The following is a 24,855-nucleotide window of genomic DNA, read 5'->3' as shown; positions in this document are numbered from 1 at the left end:
TCTTATTTCACTGATTTCGAGTACTCAGTGCATTAGATGCAGTGCAAAGGCGGATAAGAGGCGAAAACAAGCAAGAACAGAATATTGATGTGTATTAATCTGACAAGCACACCGTTAAAAGATTAAAGAGGTAAAAAAAGCATCCACATCTCCCACTCCGAGACACAGCAAGGGAAAGTTCCCACTCTGCAATTGCTCTCTAACGTCGACACGCAGAGGAGAGTGAAGTGCAGCAGTGCTCCACATGGCTGGATTCTTCGAGGTGCAAGCGAACGAACGCGATGCCTGCCCATAGCCAGTAGCGAGGCAATAGAAGGCAGGCACACACACACACACACACACACACACACACACACACATACACACACGCGCGCGCAAACGCTCCCTGCGTGCCTCTCACTCCATCACTGCCAGCGCACAGGGAAGGATCGCAGCAGATTCTCTCTCTCTCTATCTCTCCATCTCTCTCTCTCTCTCTCCCCCTCTCTCTTCTCTCCTCTCTCTCCCCCTCTCTTCCCCTCTGCTCTTGTTTTCTCTCGAGCTGGAATACCGGGACTGGTGACGGAGGAGAAGGAGAGGAACACTGACCGCACGCATGTAGACTAAGGAGAGCTCTATTATGCCACGCGCTCACGCTGCTGAAGGACATGTACGTCTCTGATTTGCTTTGGTCCTGAAGCGGAGGAGCCAGGGGAGGAAGAGTTGCTAAAAATTCCCCAGATCTGCCCAGCTCTTTGTGGCACAGCCTGACTTTGGCAACACTGATTTGGGGAGCGCCTTGGTCTCTTTGTGACTGCCTAACCGTGTGGACTATAGGAACACAGATGCCATTGGAAGGTAAGGACAGAGTCTGCTGCCCTTTCCCAGGGTGTGGGAGTTCTATGTTTGTGCATGTTTCTTTTAATAGGACTTGGGGAATGGAGACATGGGGCAGGCAGGCGCACAGGAGGGGAAAAATGGAAGACATATGTCTGTCATTCGGAAACATGTCTGTCCCCGAAATGGAAAATTAAAAGTTGAGGAGGGTCTTATTTATTTATCCCCCCATAAGTTCCACATCACAGCGCACGCTAACACAACGAGGGCATTTTCTCGTCCTTCTGTTTTTGTATTATTATTTATTTAGCCCACCACGGGGAATGGGAAAGAAGCAATCTTGTGTTTGAAGCTGTTTGTCTGTTCTGCACCTCACAGTCTCTATCACCAGGCAGGGTAGAAACGGACTGCAATTATGCCACTGTCAGTCAGCAATAGACCCATATCTTTGGAATGGGAGGGTAGAGGGGCATTGGGTGGGGTGTATATGTGTGTGTGTGTGTGTGTGTGTGTGTGTGTGTGTGTGTGTGTGTGCGTGTGTGTGTTCGCGCGTATGTGTGCGTGTGTGTGTGTGTGTGCGTGCATGTGTGTGTATGTTATGAGGTGGGGGTTAGACTGAAGGATGGGTGTGAACCACAAGCTCAGTGTCAAGCCTGATGCACAGATGTATGTTGAGAAGGACTCTCCACTTCACACGGACACACAGAGGCAAGCGATCTCTTCTCCACCCTCCCCACTACAACGCCGCACGGGCGTCCGACATAATTACTTTTGCCATCAGTTCCCTGCGAGTTTTACAGGGCTGCCCCATGTGAGGCGCTCTAGCGGTTATGCACTGAGCGCTCCGTTCCAGCTTCAGCAGACAGAGAGAGAGAAGAGAGAGAGAGAGAGAGAGAGAGAGAGAGAGACAGAGAGAGAGGGAGATCAGACGGTAGATGAAGATGCGCTTTAAGAAAGCTTCGTCTCCCACTGGGCAGTGGAAAGCAGTTTTCGGACCATTTTGGACGGTGCAGGGGGAGACTTAAGAGTTGTTGTGATGGTGGGTATCTATCTCTGCTTTACTTTAGTGGTCTGTGAGAGACACCTCTCTCTCTCTCTCTCTCTCTCTCTCTCTCTCTTATGCTCTCCCTTTCTCTCTGTCTCTCAATAGTGGACAAGTGCTCCCCTTTGTAAGGAAGCCTGAAACATTTATGATGGCATGCACATCCTGTCTGCTGAAATATTTAAAATAATTGAATAATAAATAAGCCTTCACTGTCACAGCCTGCCGCTCGTCTCTCGCCATGATTGCTGTGCGACCACCTCTCCATTCAATAAGAAAGGCCGGTGACCACTAAATGCCTTTGCCTCCAGATACATATATATAAAAAAATCTCCTCTCTCTCTCTCTCTCAGTGAAAGAAAGATGAAAACAGAGAGAGAGGAAAAGCCAGCGAGCTGACGACTAGGGACACTGAGAGAAAAGAGATTTTACGCTTGAAAGAGATTGAGAGTTTCTCTCTCCCTCTATCACTCTCTATCTCTCTCTCTCTCCCTCTATCTCTCTCAATCTTTCTCTCTTTCTACTTGTGTCTGCTGTTTAAGTGGCCAGCTTTTGGTTGGTTGGTTTGGTATCCTCTAGCCAGTGCCTCAGTATTGATGATGATGAGAGGTACAGGGCGTTCGGCTAGCATTCTAAATACGTTGCTGCTTTTGTAACGGCTGATTAGCCCTTATATCACCCGTCTGTTCCACTGCTTGCCCAGGTAGCACTCAGATGAAGAGCCTGATAAGAGCAACAGAGAGAGGGAGGGAGAGAGAGAGAGAGATACTGCAAGGCAGCCGACTGCAGGGGGGTGGCTGTGTGTTCAGTGCCTTTGATGTTTTATTGAGTGTTAACCATACTGGGGCAGACGCATCAACTCTGGGTTTTTGCTTGAATAAAGGTAGGGTTGCAGGCTGGGTGGAGGGCTGTGGGGTGTGGGGGCGCAGTGAGGAGACGGATGAGGCTCCTCTGCTGTCGGCGCTGTTTTCTCATCTCTCCTACGCATGCATGCTGATGACTGAAGTCTTATAAAGACACGGTTTTATTTGATAACCCTTGTTGTTTGTATGTGTACTGTATGTCTGCATTTGCCAGTGCTTGCGCGTGTGTCAGCGTTTGTGTGTGTGTGTGTGTGTGTGTGTGAGAGAGAGGGAGAGCGAGGGAGCGAGAGAGAGAGAGAAAGAGAGAGTGCATACACTGAATATCGATCCCTGCATCTGTAAAGACATGAATAGAGTCCATCACTTCTTCATGTGTATGTGTATGTGTATGCATTGATAAAAATAAATCAAACATGGGCTTCTCCATTTCTAACTGAATTATGCATGAAAGGCGTTCACACTGGGAATCAAATCTAAATAGTAATCCAGTGCTGTCTTTCATTGTATTATTTATTGTGGAGACAGATAAGCAGTGGGGGTCAGAGGGAAGTGAGATGGGATGGCTGATAGACACGCTGACATGCTAATCTAGAGAGCGGGGTTATGAGATTGGGAGTTTGTGATTATGTGGGGACAGGCGAGACAACTGCCGCTCTGAGTGATAAATCAATGGACGTAATGAAACGTCTGCTCACTGGGGACATAAATCTACTTCATTCACGCATTCACTTTCATCTTATCAATAACTAGAGAGGCCGCGCGTTCCTATAAAATGAGCATTACCAAGGGCTTTCTTTAAGCCAACATATGTGATTATACATTAGATATAGACATAACCAGCTCCGTATTATGATTTTATGGCCATGTTAGAAAAGGAACAAGATTATCTCCATTTGATTTTGGCCTCCCCATGCTTCATTTCCTCATAAAAAAAACACACACTGCATTCACAGAGTCATTCATCTTCTCCCATACAGCTAGAACGTTGGTGTTGGATATCTTTGAATTACAATCAATACCAGCATGTAATAACTTCTCTCTGGCATATTCAGCCATGCGGGCTCCTCGGCGGAGGGCTCGCTGCTGTGACTCATGTTATGAAACAGGATGACGAGCATCTGCAATTGAAATGAGCAGGGGAATGAGAGAGACAGATAGAGAGAGAAATAGAGAGAGTGAGAGAGAGCAGATGTGCATATGAGAAGAGAGGGAAAAAACAGGAATGCAAAAGCGCATGGTGCAGGAGCAGGTTGTTGACGAAGTAGCAGGTGTGTTTGCATGCATTACAGTTTCAGGAAAGCACACAGCTGAGGACATTTTCTTTTCTTTGAGGTCAGGCTTCCTCTCCTCTATTTTTCCTTCTCATTGTCCTTCCCATTCCTTTTCTTCTCCCTGTCTTTCCTTTCAATCTCCTTCTTCTTCTTCTTCTTTGTTTTCTTCTTCTTTTTCTTCTTCTTCTTCTTCTTCTTCTTCTTCTTCTTCTTCTTCTCATGTGTACCCAGAATGCACTCAGATTTAGCAAGGGCAAGAGGATATTGCATCTCGCATCAATTACTCACCAGATTTTTTCACATGATACCAGGAGTAATCAACGCATGCATTTGCTTGTCACATTAATTGGTTGCTTGTAGGATGACTCGGCTGATTAAATTGCACAGCACAACAGCAGCCAGGCACTTCTGGATTTATATTTATATACAGTATAGAAGAGCATGGTAACACTTCTCATTAACAGATTACACTGCAGACAGTTCTGATGACATACAGATCACTACTACTACCATAATTCTTGTGCAAAGGCCGATTCCATGCTTAATGTACAGCACAACAACCACTGATTTTAATGTGTCTTGCGTTGGTGGTAGTAGTATAAAGAAACCTTCATAACTTTCCAAAAGAAGTAATAATAAGTCCACATGCTTAGCATGTATACTGTAGATTGTACAAATAATGCATCATATAGTCCCATCTAGATGCTTTACATCTACTGTAATTTTACTGTATTTTAATGTATATTGTATTTTGTTATATTTTACATTAGGCCTATATTTGAATTCACAGTTTATGAATTTGGGGAATGTTTGACAAATGGCCCTGAACACATGGTATAATATGAGGGATGTCTAAATTCTGCTCATGTATGTTATAATACATATAATGTTATGTTGCAACATTATATTCTAGCTTAATATCTGTGTCACACTTCAACTATCAGCCAAGAAAACCCAAGAAAATAGATTTTGCATGATTGGGAATGTTGAGTACAGCATCAACCTGTGCCATCATGTGTCATGGCCATTGTAGGCCATTATGTTTTAGGCCTTAAAGTATATATTCCCTACACAGGTTGATTTACAGTAACAGATGGGTGGTATCTATCTATCTATCTATCTATCTATCTATTCCTGTTTATTTGTTGAATCTCTTGTGAACATTGATTAATTTGAATGTGGTATAATTGACATTTGAATGTTTCATCAGTGTTTGTTTAAAGAGTTGGATTTGAGCACTAATCCATATTAATATTTTAATATAATTAACCTTTTCTGTGTTCTGTGTACAAAACTGGAAATGACATCTGAAAACCTTACCATCATTAAAGAGGGCCTACATACAAGAATTGTTAAAAAATGTCATCCACTCAATAGGGTAATTAACTATTTTAAGTCTAATAAAAACGTGTTTCTCATGACAATAGCCATGGGCTTATCCATGACAAACATCTGATGCATCACCAAGAACAGATGGCCACACTTGGTTTCGGCAACCAAATAATCCTAACAAGTTATTCTCTTACGATGCTTTTCGAGAAGTCTGGAAAGTCTGTCCTTCTTTAAAGCAAACATTACAATTGTTCCTTCTTGCAGAATGTTGCAAACAAAACTTAAATCACAATAAACCAGACAAACCTAAAGGGTACCTTAGCAGCTCGTTGATGGATATTTATGTTGTATCGTCTACTGCTCTATAACAAAGCTTAAGCAAACACAGGGGTTCAGTGTGCTCACTGAAACCCTAATGAAGGTGCTTCCAGTGTAGGGAATGTAATATCTTCTCAGAGTTTACCTGCATATTTTTAGCCAGTCCATTAAGAAAAGGAAAAATCAATGTTCTCTCCTCACCAATGTTCTCTCTCTCTCTCTCTCTCTCTCTCTCTCTCTCTCTCTCTCTCTTTCTCTTTCTTCTCTCTCTCTCTCTCTCTGCCTCTGCTGTTTGACCTTAGTCCAAGTCTCTCGGAGGAGTGTGGATGGCGCTCTCAGGTCCTGGCACATGTTTCCCCATGAACAGATCGTTAGATCAGGGAGGCAGTCTAGTTGGCACGGCTCATCTTGACATGGATGCCCAGTCTGTATCTGGCATGAGATAGCTAGACAAATAGAGAGTATGATTTGAACCCTGGCCCGGAGTGCCATCAAGTCTTTCATATTGATAAGCCTCACGAGGATATGATCCATATGGGCAATGACTTTTAGATGTATTGATTTCCGAATGAACCTGATCAGACTGTCTATGATGTCTCATCACAGTTCAAATCAAAGCATGCAAGATCTGATGTCTCTCTGGTTGCTTGATTTCTCCATGGTGGTCACAAAAGTAAAATGTTGATTGGTTACTGGTAGAGCACACTGCAAAAAGCCCTAGAATTCAAAATCTAACCTTAAATCAATAGAATAATATGCGTATTTTTCAATTATTTGTTTATAATCGAAAAATAAATTAAGCATATGGATTTCATCAACTTGTCCCCGCAGATGGAGACAAATCCAGAACTGTGTTTAGCTTTTGGGCTTTCACTTACACAGGAACAGCTTGAATATGCTTCAGTACGTCTGTGTCCTTTATAAAATAAGCTTACTCATGGAGAACTAGACTTTGTGTGTGGGAGAAAAAAAGGCCAAGATGGGGAAAAAAGAAATTGCTCTGGCTGTGTCCGACCTGTCTGTCAGAGTAAATGATTGTCTTCTCTGCCTGTAAAGTTTTCCCGAAGCTCCGCACTGGCATGTTTTCAGATGGAATTGTTATATTTATATACTGTACAGGGTACGGTGTGACTCCTCTGAAGCGGGGCCTGCAAGAGATTGAAAGCAGATTCCTTAAATGAGGTTTTCTTTGAACCGCATTTTGAAAATGTCCACCTCTGCTAAATGAATGCACACTTAAATAAATCTGTAAATATGTCAACATGCCTCCCCAAAAAAGAGAAGAGACTCTATTCAGGCTGTCCTGAGACTGTCAGCTAGTGTGTCAGCCATGCCACTCTGAAGTAGAGTGTGTGAAGAGTGCATCCTGCCACTTTGCAGTCCTTTCAGTGGTGAAAGATGGCTGAATTGAAGAAGCACTTAGATGTCAGCAAAACAGCCCCTGGATCTGGTGTAATCTGGGCACACTCTGTCCTGCGACAGACAGCACACCCAATCACTCTGGCAAGGTTACAGAGGGAGGTTTACAATCACGGCTCCCTGCAAGTTGACGTAAAAAGCCTGACGACGCTGACACAATTTGGATGGAAAGATAACTACTTATGAAACAGCGCTGCCATTAATTCTCCTAAATTTCACCTGCTTCCTTTTTCTACCTCTAGGCTTCATTTCTGAGTTTTAAATTCAAGCTGAGACTGACGTGTTGAGATTTTTACACTTTAAAGTGGCTAATTTAAGCAAATTAAAAGGCTGCAGCTTAGTCCAGACGTGGTCAGCTGGGTACTCTTTGGGAAGAGGACAGCGCTGGCGGGCTGACAGAGGACAAGGGCTTTTTTCTCTCTTCAATAAAGCCACGGCCAAGGGTGGCTCTTCTCTCAGGACGTGGGTGTCAGAGAAGGGGAGGATGCTGGGACGGTGGCTGGAGGACTGATCACAGACGATCTCAGCTGACAGTGACCCTGTCACTTCTGTCGCTTCCGAGTGAAACTCCGCCAAGTGAGTGGTCAGGATCGGCATGGTCCTGCTGCCCCGAGCGAAGTCTGTTGCATGTTGCGTGGGTTTGTTGTGTCTGTGTGGGTGGCTCTGTGTGTGTGTGTGTGTGTGTGTGTGTGTGTGTGTGTGTGTGTGTGTGTGTGTGTGTGTGTGTGTGTGTGTGTGTGTGTGGATGAGGCATTAGTGTGGGTCAACAGGGTGGACAGCAACTAAGCTGTGAAGACATTGTGCCAAGTGGCAGTTACAGACAAGGACAGAAGCTAAATCTGCTGGCCGCTGTCCATGACCAGAAAAAAATAAAAATAACAACTACAACATAAAGAGAAAAAAAGTTAAAATTCCCTCCCGTTGTCTTGGTTGGCCTGGGTGATGAGAGTTTTGACCTTGGACTGCTGTTTTAAACTTCTTCCCAACAGCACACTGGTGACCACATAGCTTCCATTTTCAATTAGACTTTGACCAATGACGGAGAGGCGGTGCTTTCAGTGGACGTCCAATCAGGTGCCTTGTAATGAGGCAGATCTCTTCCTAAATGTCTCCAGAGGTGGTGGTGTGTGTGTGTGGTGTGTGTGTGTGTGGGGGTCGGTAAGGTGAAACAAGGTCATTTGCATTGTGTTTAAGGACACATTGACACATTTATTTGAAGCTTGTTTAATGAAATGCCTTAATTGATAAGATTTGAAAACATTCAGTCAGAATTAATCTGCTCAAAGCATTGGTATTATTATGCATCTGTTTCGCATATTAACCCGGCAAAAAATATCTCACCTTACAAATGCCCTAGTATCTATTTATGCCAAAAAATCCTCTTCACACATCAGGCCTGCAGTTACATTGTTATGTCACCAATTTAGCAATATTCCATAATGTCATTAATATGAAATCGACCAGTTTGACTCAACACATTGATTTAACACACATCCCATCAGCGGACTGCTGATGATGATGTTAGGAGCAGTTACACTAATGCATTAAAAAGGCATGTAATAATTGACAGTAATCAGATCTAACTAATGATGGCTAACACTGTGAGGACACTAGGCTCTGGACAGTGTGTGGTGCTGCAGACGGAAGTCACACCACTGTGCATATGGACCCTTTCAAGAGAGTTCCATTATCAGCATCATAGTTGGCCCCACAAGACTTCCTTTTTAACATTCCATATGTTATCTTAATGCAGAGGAAGTAGATTGGGGCCCAAATAGAACGTTCAAGCATTGTTTTTGTTTACCTTGTTGAAAGGGTCTACATGCTAAACCCATTTAGGATCAATCCACATGCATAACAAACCCCTGCTGGCCTTTTTTGGGGGCGAAAGGAAAAGCCGGTAGCAGAACCATAATGCCACACTGGTGGCAAAACAGCATCCAGCTGCTGCATGAATTTGTCCATAACTATGCATCTTGTAGCCAATTATGATCAAATATGAATGACTCGCGGACCTAATTACCAGTCCCCAAATGAACGCCTTCAGATGGTTTCTCCTTGCTTGTTTCTCTACCTTCCCTGCTAACACAACTGGGTCGTCCATTTTGTGTGAGTGTGTGTGTGTGTGAGTGTGTGTTTCCTTCCTTTTTTACCCACTGTTTTTTGTGCTTCCGTCAGCCATTCTGTAGTATCCTCACAACACCCTCCACACTGTCCTCCCCTCCATTCCTGCCTCTCAGCATTACGTGGGGGCATTTAGTGTATTGACTGGCCGGTTCCCCAAACGGTCCAGAAAGTGCTGTGTCTAAGGTTGCACGGTGCCCCTTTAGATGGGTGAATATTTAACATCACTAGCCATTTGTTTTCTTGTTGAGCTTGTGAGGGTGTCATGGTAATTGGGTTTGCTTTGACACAGATTTCACTCAGCACTTTGGCTTGGCGACAAGACTTCACCTGAGCTTTCATGAACATCACAAGCCTTGTGAGTCAACAACGTGCTCAACTGGCTAAACATGTCATGACATGGAACATTGTTTTAAAGAAATTTTATGGAGTTATGGAGCCCTTGATAATTAAAAATGTTCAGTGAATACGTCCTCATTACAGAGACTTTTATTCACAGAGTTTACAAAGAAAGAACTGAGCTCCTTGCTTCTCATAGATTGGCCAAGTACTGGATGTCCCAAGAGATGTTTGAAACTTTCCTCTTTATTATTCCACTTTATGAACGTGCAAGTATTCCACAGAAGTTAATGACTATTTTCCTTAGTCAGCACCCTAACTTCAGGATATTAATCTTTCTAAAAATTCATCAGAACAACTCTGTTTTCCTGAAGAAATAGTCTGTGACGTGTTTCAAGAGTAAAACTATGTTTACTGTAAATAGTCAACAGCAAATCCACTATGCTTTCTGATTCCTGGTACTATATACATTAAAGTGACATAATGCAGGATATTAAATACATTAAACTGTTGTTACATACTTCAGCTTTCAGCTTTGTTTAGGACTGCAATTACAGTCATGCAGTAATGATTACATTTTTTTAAGCATAACATGCATTATTAATATGTTATCAGTCCTCATGAAACCAGCTATAATGAATTATAATTGGATACCTGAAAGAAAGTGCAGTATACTAGCTTATGTAATTTTGCAAAGTGTGTCACTGGAGGTATACTGATAACCAGACTAACTCTCTGGCCAACTCTATGGTAATAATAATCTAATGTGGGCGATGTAACATAAAATGAACGAAGGGTTAAAAAAGAACGGCCTTCTCCAGACTTTCTAAGCTCTGCTCTTTGAGCCTTCTGCATGGCATGATCTCCCTGATCAACTAGCCACGCTCCAGCACGCTATACTCATAGACACAGTCTGCCATTCTAGTGAAAAATGGTTGATATTCTAAGAGAAAATATGAGAGTCTTACGACGTAACATTCAAGTAACGCATTACCTAAAAAAGCTCTCTTCAGCTGATGCAGCTAGCTGGGGTCAGTTACGTCTGCTTGCATCCAGTATGAGGCCCTCATGGGTGTGGAACACTCTCACCAATGGGCTGCCTGGGTCCACAAAAACAGGGATGAGCTCTCAAATGCACTGAATGCAAATGCAACGTGATCCAACGAGAGACATCCTGTTCACTGAGGTGCGGTTCACACACAGTTCAGGGGTACCTTTAGCTGCGAGCAGTGAGTCAGGCAAGCAGCACAGCCCAGTTTATTTGTCAAACTGTCCTTACGGGCAGTTACGAGAATGCCGATTGGCTGTTGTCAGCTCCCATTAAGGGTCTGTCTGTTTGGCTCAGGGTGATGATTGAGAGCCCTTGAGTGTGTATTAGCTCAGCTGGATTGGATGCACACAAGATGCTAATGCCGGCGCTCCCCGATTGTCTGCGACGCCGGGAACAATGCCACTGCATCTAAATGATGACCTTTACCTCTCCGCGTACAAGCTGAGCAGGCATTGTCAACACGTGTAATTCCTACCCTTGGATGGCAGTGCGCCGTGAATTATAAATCAATGAGCTTGCATTACTGTGAAATCCCTCGCCCATGGGCATTGCTGATGACAGAAGAATGGGTGGGTGGGTGGGGGGCGGACAGGCGGATGTTGGAGCGGGGGTTGGTGGGGGTGGGGGGTTTGCGAGTAGTCTCCCTGTGTCCAGCAGTGAGTCCTCTGCTTGCTTACTGGCCACTAGCCAGAGCAGTGTGAGAGAGAGGAGAGCTTCTTATCGAACCAGCACAGGCAGGAGCCTGGCACTCTTTACTGTATGTGAGTGTGTGTTTGCATGTGTTTATGTGGGTGAGGGGGAGCGAGTGTGTGACTGTGTGTGCACGTGAATGTGTGTATGCAGGCCTCTATTATGTGTGTTTATGTGCATGTGTGTGTATGTGTATGTGTATGTGTCTGTGTGCGTGTATATGTTTCTTTCTGTGTGTGTGTGTGTGTGTGTGTGTGTGTGTGTGTGTGTGTGTGTGTGTGTGTGTGTGTGTGTGAGAGAGAGAGAGAGAGAGAGAGAGAGAGAGAGAGAGAGATGGGGGCTGGTTGAGAATGTAAGATATCTATGTGGCTTATTGCTATGGTACAGTGTAGTAGTGACTGTTCTAGGTCACCATTGCCTCAGGGGTAAACTTACTGAAGTTACGCTAAAGTTTTAGATATCAAAAATCCAAATAAATGTGTATTCATTTAGGCATTTCATGGAATTATTTTTCTTTCCAAATCAACTTACCATGTAGACATTTCATGCACTATTTTTGTACATTGGGGAATAAAAACCTTTGATCTTGGGACAGATATTTCCAACTAGAACTACATAATATGCATGACAATGTTTTTGCTAAATCTAATCCAAGGATAGTTGCTGTTTTTTGGTTTTACTAAGAATACTATAATACTAGCAACAAACATTACGAAAACATGCCTTTTCAAGTGCTTAGTTAATGTTTTTTTCCTTTGTTTTGTAATGTTTGAACTTCAGAAGATCAACAGATAGTAATTCTGGTTTCTGTGCTTGTTTTCCACTGCATATTAATAATGAGATATTGTTTGAACTGAATTCATCTTCAATGTTCCTTTAGTTTCTACAGTAAAACAGCCAGCAATGGCTATATAGCTGATGCTCACACACACACACACGCACACACATATGCACACACACAAACACAAGGCACGCAACTCTTTTTTCCTGTCCATGAATTGGACATCTAACCATGTGTCGATGCCACTCCCTTAATGCCAGTCCTGATAAAGGCTTTCTTCCCCTCTACATCGCCTACATCCTGTTCCTGTCCCCACCAAATCCCCACAGATAGAGTGACAGAAAGAGTGAGAGAAAGAATGAGAGAAAGAGGGAGAGAAATAGTGAGAGGAGTGAGAGAAAGAGTGAAGTGAGTAAAATGGTGGGTGAGCAGGGGAAACACAACGAGGACACTGAAGGGGGTCACATGCCCTGATTATTCAGTGGAAGTTTATGCTAGAACTAGTGTAGGCTATGTGTGAGACGCGGCATGAATTTCAATTGGCGCTGTGCTGTTCCACAGCTTGTTTATTCCACGCACATAGCAGAATGCGAAAAGGTTGTAAGTTCACTCCTCAGCTATTTGTGGCTTGTTATTAACATATTAGTGTGATTAAATTCAATAAAAATCCGAATGACATTTCATTCAAAGCGTTATCAAAATGAATGAATGAAGTATATATGATATATCACAGCAGACGAGAGCTGCCTCAGTGCACACTGATGCTCTGCATGCAGACAGGTGGCCAACTTGGTTTTGGGATCTTGAAATGGCATATTTCTGCCAGCCATGTTATTGTAGACCGCAACCCATCATGCACCTGTGCCCGAGACAGGTCCAAGCTGTCTCCTATTGATGAAGATGCATTCTCTATGCACACTAGAGGTGGCGTATGCATTGTTTTTTTTTTTAGTTGACTTCACTTCAGCTAGGGCAGCTCTGTCCCAGTCTGTCTGTGGAATCTTTATGCAGAATCATAATGTCTAACTTCACTATAGAAGACCACTTACAATAGCAGACGTCCTTTTGCAAGGACCAAACCACATGCTTAATCATAATCATAATAATTTTATGTAACTGGACGCAGTGACCTGTATGGCTTCTAAAAGCTGAAGCTTTACATTACCTCTGCGACTGGTGGCCGACACATAAAGGGAAGTGCCTTAGTGCCTGCCATCTAATGGGGAGCAGTCATATTGAGACTGACTGGGGCCTTTCTGGGGTGCTGAGTCCCTTCCAGCTTTCCTCTCACATTAATATTAATGGCGTACTATGTTCAGAAGCACCAAACATTAGAGGAGAGATAGAGATAGAGACAGCAGGAGAGAGAAAGAGAGAGAGAGAGGAGAGAGAGACCATAAGAAGAAGAAAGAGAGAGAGAGGAAGAGAGAGAGTGTAGGTGCATAAATAATGTATTCCTATTGCACATGTGCGCCTGGATCAATGGCGACACAAAGACCATCAACAAAGACACACTGGCTTAAGACCATATTTGATCACTTCTGTGTTTTTTTTTGTCCCATCCCATGGAGACATTATTTCCCAACTGTTTGTTAAGCTATTGTTGAAAGAACATGATGGACAACACATTCAAAGTTAGATTGGCGAGCTTGAGCTTTGATGCAACATGAAAACAGATGGGTGGTGCTACCAAACTTCTGAGCAGTTGTCACAGGCAAGGGATGGGTTCACATATAGGGGTCTTTCATTTAGCTATCTCCCCTCCAGAAGAGCCCAGGGGACAGCTGTAGTGCATGGAATTTTGAGAAGTGATAAACCCCTGGCTTCCAATCATGTTAGGTTAAAAGAGTAGCGGTATAGTCACAGCACAGACAGGGGGATAAGTCGTTGAAGGGGAAACCTGTTTTGAGGCTTGAGGCCTCTGTGTTGCTGTTTTGGATGAATACTTTTGTAATGTACAGCTATAGTATTGCTGATATCAAAACGGAAGCACCATTTTTTTTACCTTTCTGCTATTGATTTGATTTTGTGGTCTGACCCAAGCCTGGCATGTGGTGATGACAAATGGGTCTAAAAGTAGCTGGAATGATTATGTTCTGAAATCTGACATTTGTCTTCTTAAGAAGAGGTGTGCAGCGAAGCGCGGGCCAGGGCCTTCATTTCCCACCACGCACCCTAGGGCCTCTCCTGCCTCCAAGCTTTCGATCGCGCTCTCTCTCGCTCTCTCTCGCTCTCTCTCTCCATCTAGCTCTCCCTCTCCATCAGTGTGTCCCCAAACCCAGATGGCCAGGGCAGCCGCCCAAGATTCTCTCAGGAAGAGAAAAGGCTCACCCGCCGCCAGAGGCTGCCAGGCCCCGAAGTTTCTCGTGCCTGGCACGGGCAAACAGAGTTCCTTGTTGGCACCGAACTACAACCCAACTGTGTCACGACTGATGGGTGTCGGCAAACGGTGCTGGGAATCTAAATTTAGATCAAAGGTCTGTGAGCTACACCATACAATTTTAAGAGTTGTGCTGAATAGATATGGTAAATTATTCTTGTTGGCATTGCTAGTGGTGCTGACGCATAGGCTTTGCTTATAAAAAACAGTGTGAAGATTAGCATCAGCTGTCAGTCTTGAATTGATATATTCTATCGTTGCTCTTAAGAACAGCCGTGTTTTGTGCCATGAATACCTGTATGTTCCATTATCATGAATGCTGCAAAGTGAGTTCAGTTGATGCTTTGGTAGAAATACTTCTGCCACTTATCCATCTGGGTGGATTGCCTCGCATCTTTGGGCTCTTATACAGACATTTGGACTGCACTACTCCTAGTCTACAGTGCAATTAGATTGATGTGCAACGTCATGTTATCAAAAGACAAACATTTTCTTTGATAACTCTCAGGTTAATTACGTTATACATGTATCGCACTCAGTACCAATGGATATTAGTCAAATGAAAATAAGATATGATCACTTTCTGCTGGGCTGCAAGATCATTATTGAATTAATGATAATTGAATGTGAATTCAGCAGATGCAAAGTTGAGCTTTAAAAGCTGCTAATTAGCTTTCCAGGTGATTCCCTCTTGCCTTGCATTTGACCCCCAACAAAAGAGATGGTCAAAAGGTTACCCTAACCTCTCCATTACAAATACAGCTGAAATGTGTGGAGGCCTTTTATAGCACAACCCTGCTGATGATACTCTCATTAAATACACAAATATAGATAATGTCATTATCATGTAATTAGATTAGGGCTGTCAATCGATTAAAATAATTAATCTAATTAATTACATACTCTGTGATTAATTAATCTAAATTAATCGCATATATAATTTTTGCTGTGAAAGTATTTTTATTATTTAAATTCAAATGAATCATTGAATAATCAGCATTTGTGACATTAACTTCAAAAACTATTTTATTATTATTTTTACTCTTCAAATAATTGCCATAATAATCTATGATATGACCTAATATGCTGAGGAAATAAATTCAAAAGTGCTTCGGGAAGAAGTTTTTTTTTCACATACAAGGCATTTCAGGCCACAGATATGACCTAGGGGACAGAATGAAAATAAATTAACACTCCCCTCAATGTTAACACTTATTTCTTTGCATTGATGTATATAGAGCACATTCCTTGCTGCAGACATTACAGAGGACTTTATTTTCAACACTTTATTTTTATCAACACCATCAGGCCTTTTTTTAAAAGTAAATGTTCCAATCAATGATCCAGGCAGCACGTTTTCTTCTCTCTCCTTCATTTTACAGTCGAATTTTTACTGACTAGAACTCGGGGTCAAAGGTCATACAGAATCGATTAATCTGCACAAATTTTTTTAATCAGTTATTTTTTCTCAAATTAATTAATCGAAATTAATCAGTTATTTTGACAGCCCTAAATTAGATGAATGCTGCTAACCATTAAACGACAGTACTCAGCATCCCATCCCAGCATTGCAGTTTGAGGATAATGAAATCTAGCCTCAAATTCTTATAGAAATCAATACCTTCAGTTTTTAGAAGCATATATTGCTTCAACACATTTATTAAAGATGAGCTCATTGCAAAATGTAATGGTTGGTTCTTCCATGACACCTAAAAAGAACAGGAGGCACATATAGCCATCAGGTAAATTAAATGGACTATTGCCCATTTTTGTCAACGTTCATATGAATTTATTTATTTATTTATTTATTTGTAAAGAAACCTCAGCACCAATAGCAGACAAGTGATCTTCACTTCAAAACCAGTTATGTGTCAAAACAAGTGGATACTGTATGTGCCATCTGTTCATGCAAAGTGTGGCTGACTTTTTTTTTATCTTCTCACTGTTAGATTTGCTCATTCGTTCTAATCCTAAAATAGAACGGTCACCATTTCAATGTGGGAGACCAGTGCAGAGATCTGCCCAAGGAAACAATGAAGGAGATGTAGGCAGGTGCCATGCTGGAGTGATTTGGGTAATGGCCTCACAATCAGAGGGGTTGGCAGCCCCACTTCCCAGGTGGGACTAGTTGCAGCAGCCGTGCCCTTCAGAGAAGGCTGCTTAGTCTCAACTGCTGTCGTGGACGTCCATCGCTGAGTAGGACTGAACGCAAGGACAAGGGCCAACAGTTTCGGATAAAATCCCATTTTTAATGCATGCTGACAGACGCTTTCAAGTGAACAAAAAAAAAAAAAAAGAAGAAATTTCTGGAAATCTCTGCCTGTCGTGTTCAGTCAAAGTAACAACAGCCAGTCTCACAGGCAGTGAAAAGAAAAGAAGAAAAAAAGATCTGTAAAAGGTGAATCAAACCCGCTGATGTGAATGTGAACGGGCAGGTACCACTGCGAGGTGCCACAGAGGACAGCTCGGCCGAGCGTCCAGGAGGACGCCGGCCATGAGATGGATGATTAAAAGGATCTCTCAAACAGGCCTTGCTGCAAACCAGCCATGGATAATTGAAGCATCAGAGAGGATGGCAGCATTCATTGCGCTTGTTAATCAAATAGGGGGGAAAAAAAAAAAAAAAAAAAAAAACGAAATCTAAGGCAGGAGAGAAGGAGAGATACTGACGTCGTTAACAGCCCCGCTGCGTGTCACTGACATTTGTGCTGTCACCTTAACCTTAACCAGGGATGGAAGTAATTACTTTCTTCTTGTGTTCAGCGCTGAGAAGAATCTTTTTTTCTTCTTCTTATTCCTTCTTTTTTTTGTCTTTTCTTTTTTCTGTTCTCTGTGATCTGAAAGTTATCAAGGTGTGGAGAATGGATTCCCATCTATTTCTCATGGTTAAAGCAATTCTTCTGCATTAATTAAACCATCCACAGATAAATGGAAAAGGTCACAGTACATAATGGTTAAGAGTTCATGAAGTTATATGAGGCAGGGGCTTCCTCCCCATGCTTGAAATAGACCTTTATCCCACTATAAACGGTCACTGTACACTGTTAAAGGCTGCAAGACCTCTGGCAATGTTACACTTTTTTAAAACACATTGGAACGGCTGGCATCACCTTAAAACCATGATAGTAGAGAGAAAAGAGATCTCTGTTGCTCATTCAGACATGAGGTACACATTAAATGTGCTGTTTCTGCCAATGTTGGTTGCTAAAGCTAGGGTATCATCTTTTTACACTAAATGGTATTAAACTACAAAAATCATAGGTAAGACATGTGTGTTCTCAGTTCTGAATAGCTACTTATGGGGGCTTGTTGGATTCAAGACTTGAATCAGTTCCATTATGTAGAATGGTTGCCGTGGCGAGGCTCAAATGCATTCATGCATGCAGGAACACAGGAACACTCTCAACATATTTGTTTGGAATGAAAGGAAGGTATTTTATGTCATTTAAACCATTGTTGACAATCTCCCACAACACCAAGGGAATTTTACGGCATGAGGAGTGCTTCTGAAACGGGAAGCTTTTGCGGTCTCAACTGGCCAGTGCCCAGAGATGCTTTGGCTAGCTTTGAGGTCAGATGACCTTGCGTGTATAGCAGAGTAGTGATGAAAAGGAGGGTGGTGCTTTCATTAAACGGTAAGTGGGTCTTTCGGCGTGCCAGAGCAAGATGGAGGAGATAATATGTGAGCCCGCAAGGGTTGTCCCTCCGAGGGAGAATCATTCGTTCGGCCTTGGCAGTACCACATCTCCAGCTATCCTTCTCCTTCTCCAGCTGTAATGATTCCTCTCTCTCTCTCTCCTCTTCCACTCTGTCTTGCTCTGCACTGCAGGCCTAAAGTGTGTCGAAACTCAATCTATACGCTCGGTCATTCGCTCCCCCTCCCTGACCCCCCACATGTGAAATGTGTGGCGGAGCATGTTATGTTTAAGATGCAAGTTTGTGGTCGCTCAATAGCTGCAATCAGTATTGATTTGTAGAAGTATACTGAAATCCCCCTCACTACCGGCCCCCTGCAACAACACACACACACACAATGTTTTTTTTTTTCTTCCTTTTGTTAAATCATACATATCCAGATCATTCAGTCTACACTCTGAGATTCTGAGAAATTCCATTGTGTTATTGCAATATTAATGAGTCTGTAGGACTGACTTCTCACAGAGACTAAGAGGCTCATGTTGGCAGTGCTCCATATATACTTACTGTAAATCAGTGCATATGTGCTAAACAATTAATTACTTAATTTAATGTTAATGTGAAAACACAAGAACATAAACGAGGGCACCACATGTCGCAGGAAGCGGTGGATGTTTGCTGAAGTTTTCGTCGTGGCAGGGTGTGCACTATGAATATGCTGAGGGCTCATCTGCCTTGTACTATGCAGCCAGCCATCTGCAGCTTAAAGTGGAGGGCAACCTTGCTTCACAGATACGCCGGTATTGAAAGTGGTTGTTCTCCGTGCCTTTATCAGCAGTTTGTGTGCGTCGACATAAGACGACAGCTAGGGCGTCGTCTGCAAAATCCCATTTCTTATCTTCCTCTCTCTCTCCCTCTCTTCCTCTCTCTTTCGCTGTGTAGATAATGCTGTTCCGTTTACCTCCCGTCCTTCTCAAGGGTATTTATGCCACGGATGAAGCTTTTCCTGCAGAACAAAGATGTCCATAAAAAGAACCTACATAAACGTTTTATATCTTTTATCCTCTCTCTCTCTCTCTCTCTCTCCCTCTTTCAGTCTCTTCTATTCCTCCCTCACTCTTTCTGTCTCTTCCACGGCCCCCCTGTTGCTGCCCACACTCTGCCACACACCTCCCCATTTCCTGGAGCCGGGCGGAGGATGAGGAGAGTTGAGTAGAGCGGATAGACGACAGGTCGTAAGCTGGGAGGGCTTAGTGGAACAGCCACAGAGCCCCTGCTGAGAAGAGGAGGAATCCCTGTATCTTTGGTCCACATCTGCTGATGGTATACACACACAGCATGACCTTCCTGGTACACTAAACAAAAGAGTGTTCCCCTCAACCCCCTCCCTGCCCAACAAAGAGGCGGTTTTATCCAGGTGGTTTGAAACCAATCCACCTGACACATAGCCCCTTCTAGTTCAAAGAGTTCACCTTGACCTGCCTGTATTGGGGGGCAAGTGTTTGTTTGGTCAAACCATACCTCTCAGTGGGTGGTAGCTAAAGGCTATCATTTTATTATCTGTTTGTATCTGTTCAAAAGTAGTGGTTATTCTGATGTCAGCTATAGCATAGCTCATATTTTTACACATTTTTACCACCACTCCTCTCTAGGTACACTATTATGTGTCTGCTGGCATCTGCTATATGGAGAGGACCCATGGCTCTTGATGTTGATTGCAGCTAGTCATGGTCTCGTCCTGGCCCCATGTTGCGGTCATTTCTCCTCATTGGAGTTTGCCTACTGACATCATTCTGTGCCTAACGCCACCATCTGGAAAACAAATACAATACTTACAACATTCAAATCAATATCACCTTGACACTGCTATGAGGAATCTGCTATTAGCAGACTGAGTAATGAGAACAGCTAGCTTGTGGTGGGCTCAGTAATTATAACTGATGCTTTGCCATGGTCATCTGCTGTAAGCATTTCAGAGGCCAGCCTGCGAGGCCAGCACCACAACGTTGGTCCTGGCATGGCGTTGGGGGGAACACATGGACAATCTGCTTGTCAAAGAAAGAAAAATAGAGACGCAGCTCTGAGACAACAAGGCAGGCTTCATGCAGTCTTCCGACAGTGCTGGGTCACCCGGTGGGCTGGGGGTTGTGGGGGTGGGGTGGACGAGGAAGTGGGCAGATGCTCACTAGGTCCCCACGGCCAACTGTTTGGAACAGGTTTCTCATCCAGACCGTCGGCCATGCCGCCAGCCTTGCCACCACATGGGCTCATTACGGGGAAAAAGCGACGGGCTTTGCCAGTCTGGAGGTCTCCTTTACGTGGGGGTGGATAGGCAGCTGGAGCTGGGGCTGGGGCTGGGGCTGGGGGAGTTATACGATGACAGAGGTGATGAATGGTACTTCCTGCCATGACAATGACGCAGTGCCACTAGTGCTGGTCACTGGATCACGCCATGACCCCGCCTGCTGGCAGGGACTTCTCTGTCCACCAGTGCCAGGTGTTGAGTTCAGACCAACTTCTGCCTGGTGGTGTCAGCAATGACTCTGAATGCCTGCATCCAAAGCCACAGAGTTGGCCAGTGGTGCATGGCAATAGCAACGCCACATGGGTCATGTTAATGCAGAATTATTGTGCCTCATGTTTAACAGCTCTGCTTCAATGTGTTTTAGACTGCACTCATATTGTGTTTTAAAAGCCATGCCATGTCTTTTTTTTACAAACAAATGTAAAACTCTGGCCTGCTGAGTAAACGCTGTGCTTGTAGCATGTACTGTAGCAGCACGTTTGAATCAGACTGTTATATCTACACTTATTTTAACAATGAGAGAGAGCTTGTGTTGTGATGTGTCTTTTTTAAAAGTCAATTGATATATCTGAATCCTTACTGACAATTTGTACAACTAAAATGTCAACTCAAGACAAGAATTTACATACAAAAAGCTTGTTGAAATTTCGTAGGAGGGAACGCAGCCTGAGATTTCACATTGCATTTGTAAAATGGGAAGGTGTTCTTAATCCTACAACTCAGTACTTTCAAAACTCTCCCACAAGGATGTAACATAGTTTATTTATTGCATATCTCAGCATCAATCCCAGGATAACACTGCGGAACGAGGAATAATTATGGTTTTGTACGCCAGTTAAAGAATTGAAACTGTCATCACCATGATTATCACTGACAAACAGCCAATGCTTCAATTTGTTGAATGTGCTAGTCGGTGTGGGATTAAGTCTAAGTGATTCATCTCCTGCTCAGACTGGGCCTTCCGAGACAGGAAACCTGCAAACACATCTTTTTTTTCTGTTCTGTCTTGTCAGGGGAAGTGAATGGTGTCAGAAAGTGTTGGATACACTCTGACAAAAAAGGGATTTAATGTTCCTCTGTGGAGAACTGTTCAAGAAACCAGAACCAAAAATCTTGTGAGGAGGAGCACTTGGTCTATCAGTTTTTCCAACATTTTGGACTGTTACCGTTACTTTTGTATTAATAATTGGCTATAGGAACAGCTATGTCATGTTTTTTTTGCTTTTCAAAGATAAGCCAAGGAATCTATTCCTAACTTCTTAGAGAGTTTGATCTTTCTTTCTAGCACTAGCCATGTTTAGATTTTCAGATGTGTAAGATGTGGTAGAACTGGCTTAAGTTAGGCCAGTGGCCTTTTAGTAGGCCTCAGTTACATACAGAGGTTGCTTTCGCTTGGCGTGTTGCTGATGTCCTTGTTACTGTTATGGCATTTGTATGACATTTGTAAAGAGAGAAAAGGGCCCTCAAATATTATTATTTTCACTTTTTGCTTTGGAGAACATCACAAGACTGACACATCCCATGTAAACACAAATGCAGTAAAGGGTTTGTGACACACTGTCAAGTCGTTTGTTTGTGGAAACATTGAAGTTCTAGCTTATGAATGCAAAATGTCATTGGGACCTTGGGCCTTTATGGGCAGTAAACGCCAACTTCCCCCAAAATGATTTATCCGTCCTCTGCTGAAGCAACCCTCCACCCCAACCACAACAACACAGACATACAGAGACATACACAGACACAGACACACACACACACACACACACAAACACACACACACACACACACACAGCGTGTTGGCCATACTAAAGACACAATTTAATGTTTTAACACAAAGGTTCCATTAACTAGCAGATATTGCATGCAGCAATTCACATTAATATAAAAATAACTTGACCAGTTAATATGACCTTACTGTATATTGCTTAATGTTGAGTAATGCTATAGTCAAAAGGCTTGTCATTTCACTGTTGATGTTAGTAATGTTATCAGGGACCTTAGAAAAGAATGTCAGCAAAATATGGATTCAGTAAAAAAGTTAAGTCAAGTCAAGTTTATTTCATCCATAAGAATAGAAATTACAGTGCCTGTTACAGTACGCCCACCATCATCCCCACATTAAAAAAAAAAAAAAAAAAAACTCAGTTGCGGGTAGATAATATATACATGCATCTGCATCTGAGCCTATAGTTACAGGCACTGATGCAATAATAAATGAACATTAAATTAACACTACAGGATAATAAGTTAACATTAAAAACACACACGTACAACTAAAAAAGCTCTACAAATGTATGTTTCAAGTGCTCATTGTGTTGCCTAACCGTTTGTGGTATAAAAGAGAGAGCATACCACTTAGTGCGTGTCACCGGTGGTCTTAACCCACCACTGCATTCCATAACCTTGTTGCCCAAACAAGTATGGAGAGGGTGACAAGTGTCCTGCATAATCTTAGCTGTCATTTTCTCCAGGTGGTCATATAGTATACTCTATCCATTGTAATTGTCAGCGCAGCCATTTTTCCTGCCCTTTTGTTCAGTTTATCAATCCTATTATTCTCGATAACCCCCGCTTCCCCACCCTATCCCACAACACAGTAGCTCCACACACTACACATCACAGACATAGCAAACATTTTCATTACATCGGAATTAACATTAAAAGACTGCAACTTCCTCATACGGGACAGGTGTGGACTCAATCTGTCCAGCAGTGATGAAATATGATCATGTCAGCTTATCATTAAAAACAACACCCAGGTATTTGTATGTGTTCACTCTTTCTACAGTTGACCCTTTAATTTCCACGGCCTCAGTTGCTCTTTTGTTTCTTCTAAAGTCAATCACTAATTCTTTTATTTTCTTGACATTGAGCTCCAGAAAATGACTGTCACAATACTCAACAAAGGCTTTTTATTTCCTTTCTGCAGTGGCTATTATCCTGTTCAATTAGACCTAGTAGAGCGGTGTTGTCTGCAAATTTCACTACTTGGCAACTTGAGTGCTGTGGGCGGTAATCTGCTGTGTAAATAGTAAAAAAGAAAAGTGATAGAACTGTACCTTGGGGAGAACCTGCATTTGTGGTGATTTTTCCTGACTTTATGCTTGAGTTCAACTTGTAGTTCTGTTCTCTAAAGTAGTATTGAAAGCTGAACTAAAATCATAATATAAAATTTTGACGCAACGCCCACTGTTGCGTATGTGTGTGTATAAATACGGTCAAGTTTAAAAACAATAGCATCTTCTACCCCCCTTCCTATCTGGTGTGCAAACTGCCAGGGATCAAGGTATTTGTGTTGGTCACATGGCATTTAGTGATGAAGAGGGCTTGGACAGTGCCATAACATAGGTCTTTTCTGAGGACTGCTTCAGTTTAAATGGGCGCCCCTCCGCCTGCAGTGGATTTTTCTCCCTGTTAAAATGGCAGAAAGGCTCAAGAAGATTAGTGCACTCTCAAAGGGCCAGCACACCTGAGAGTCTTCCCGCTAATCTTCACACAATATTCCCATAATTAAGATCATTAAAGCCTAATTGCCATGGTGGGTAATCGTGCTCTATTCTGTGCCAGTTCAAATGCTGTTTTTTTTTTTTTTTTTTCAGAGAGAGAGAGAGAGAGAGAAATAAAATGACCCCTTGTCCAACCACCATCGGAAGGAAGGTGTATTACAGCGTAATAACAAAAAAACCGGGCCAGCTAAATGGATGAATAATGATTGCAAATAAAAAAACACTGTAAATAGTTCTCTTTTTTTTTTACTTGTATAGTCTGGCGCTAATAGTTGGACAAAAAGAAAGAATGAAACAGAATGAAAAGCTTTGGGCTCAAATCATGGAGTACAGAAGGTAATAGTTGTCTGTCTCTGGATGTGTAAGATCCATAAAGGGGGGTTCACTTTATACGCACAAGTGGCAGCGCTACGCTACGAAACCCATTATTGTCAATGGCTTGCTCGCACAAGAACTGGCCTGCTGCTGTTCTAAGGAAAGCACAGCGCAAGCGGTATTTTGCAGCATGAACCCAAAGTTGAGCTATGTTGAACTCTGACCGCGGCACACTGTGAATCGTAGGTCTTTTGCGCTGAGCCTGGCGACAACCACAACAAAAATCTTTAGGACATTACCTCAACCAAGAGCAACCTAGCGGTGAGCGCAGCACATGCTGGGTTTGGTTAACACAATAAGGTGTTAATGAAATCAGTCAGAAGTTGGAGCATGACAGCTTACAATGGCAAGTAGAGCGACCAAACAAAAGTAGATTGAAGCCAGCATGGTCAGTAATGTTGGTTGATTATATCTGTAGTTATGTACAGATATATTGTTGTTATATCAGATATATTGTTGTTATATCTGTAGCTTGTTTCAGTGGTAATTACTCTACTATTTATTATGCAATGTACATTTAATCTATTAGCAAAATCTAGATAGGAGAGCAGGCTTGGCAGGCATGACCAGGGTTGTGTTTCAGCTGCTTGTATGATATGCATGGCAA

The 24,855-nt window shown here is 42.8% G+C and overlaps 1 protein-coding gene across 2 annotated transcripts in view; it reads left to right on the top strand.

Moving 5' to 3' along the window:
- Positions 1 to 221: 221 nt before the first annotated feature.
- The window catches only part of lingo2 (leucine rich repeat and Ig domain containing 2), a 261,638-nt gene continuing 237,004 nt past the window's right edge, over positions 222 to 24,855 (top strand). Inside the window, exon 1 of one of the 2 annotated variants that reach the window (XM_048263379.1) lies at positions 222 to 837. The gene's annotated coding sequence lies outside the window, so the exon portion shown is untranslated. Of the gene's footprint in view, positions 838 to 1,728; positions 1,856 to 24,855 lie in introns of those variants that run through there. The other variant, XM_048263380.1, reaches the window with a different exon arrangement.

The sequence above is a fragment of the Alosa alosa genome, chromosome 14 (assembly GCF_017589495.1).
Source record: "Alosa alosa isolate M-15738 ecotype Scorff River chromosome 14, AALO_Geno_1.1, whole genome shotgun sequence".
Taxonomy (NCBI): Eukaryota; Metazoa; Chordata; class Actinopteri; order Clupeiformes; family Clupeidae; genus Alosa; species Alosa alosa.
Note: the sequence above shows the minus strand (reverse complement) of the source record. Positions and strands in the feature narration are given on the sequence as shown.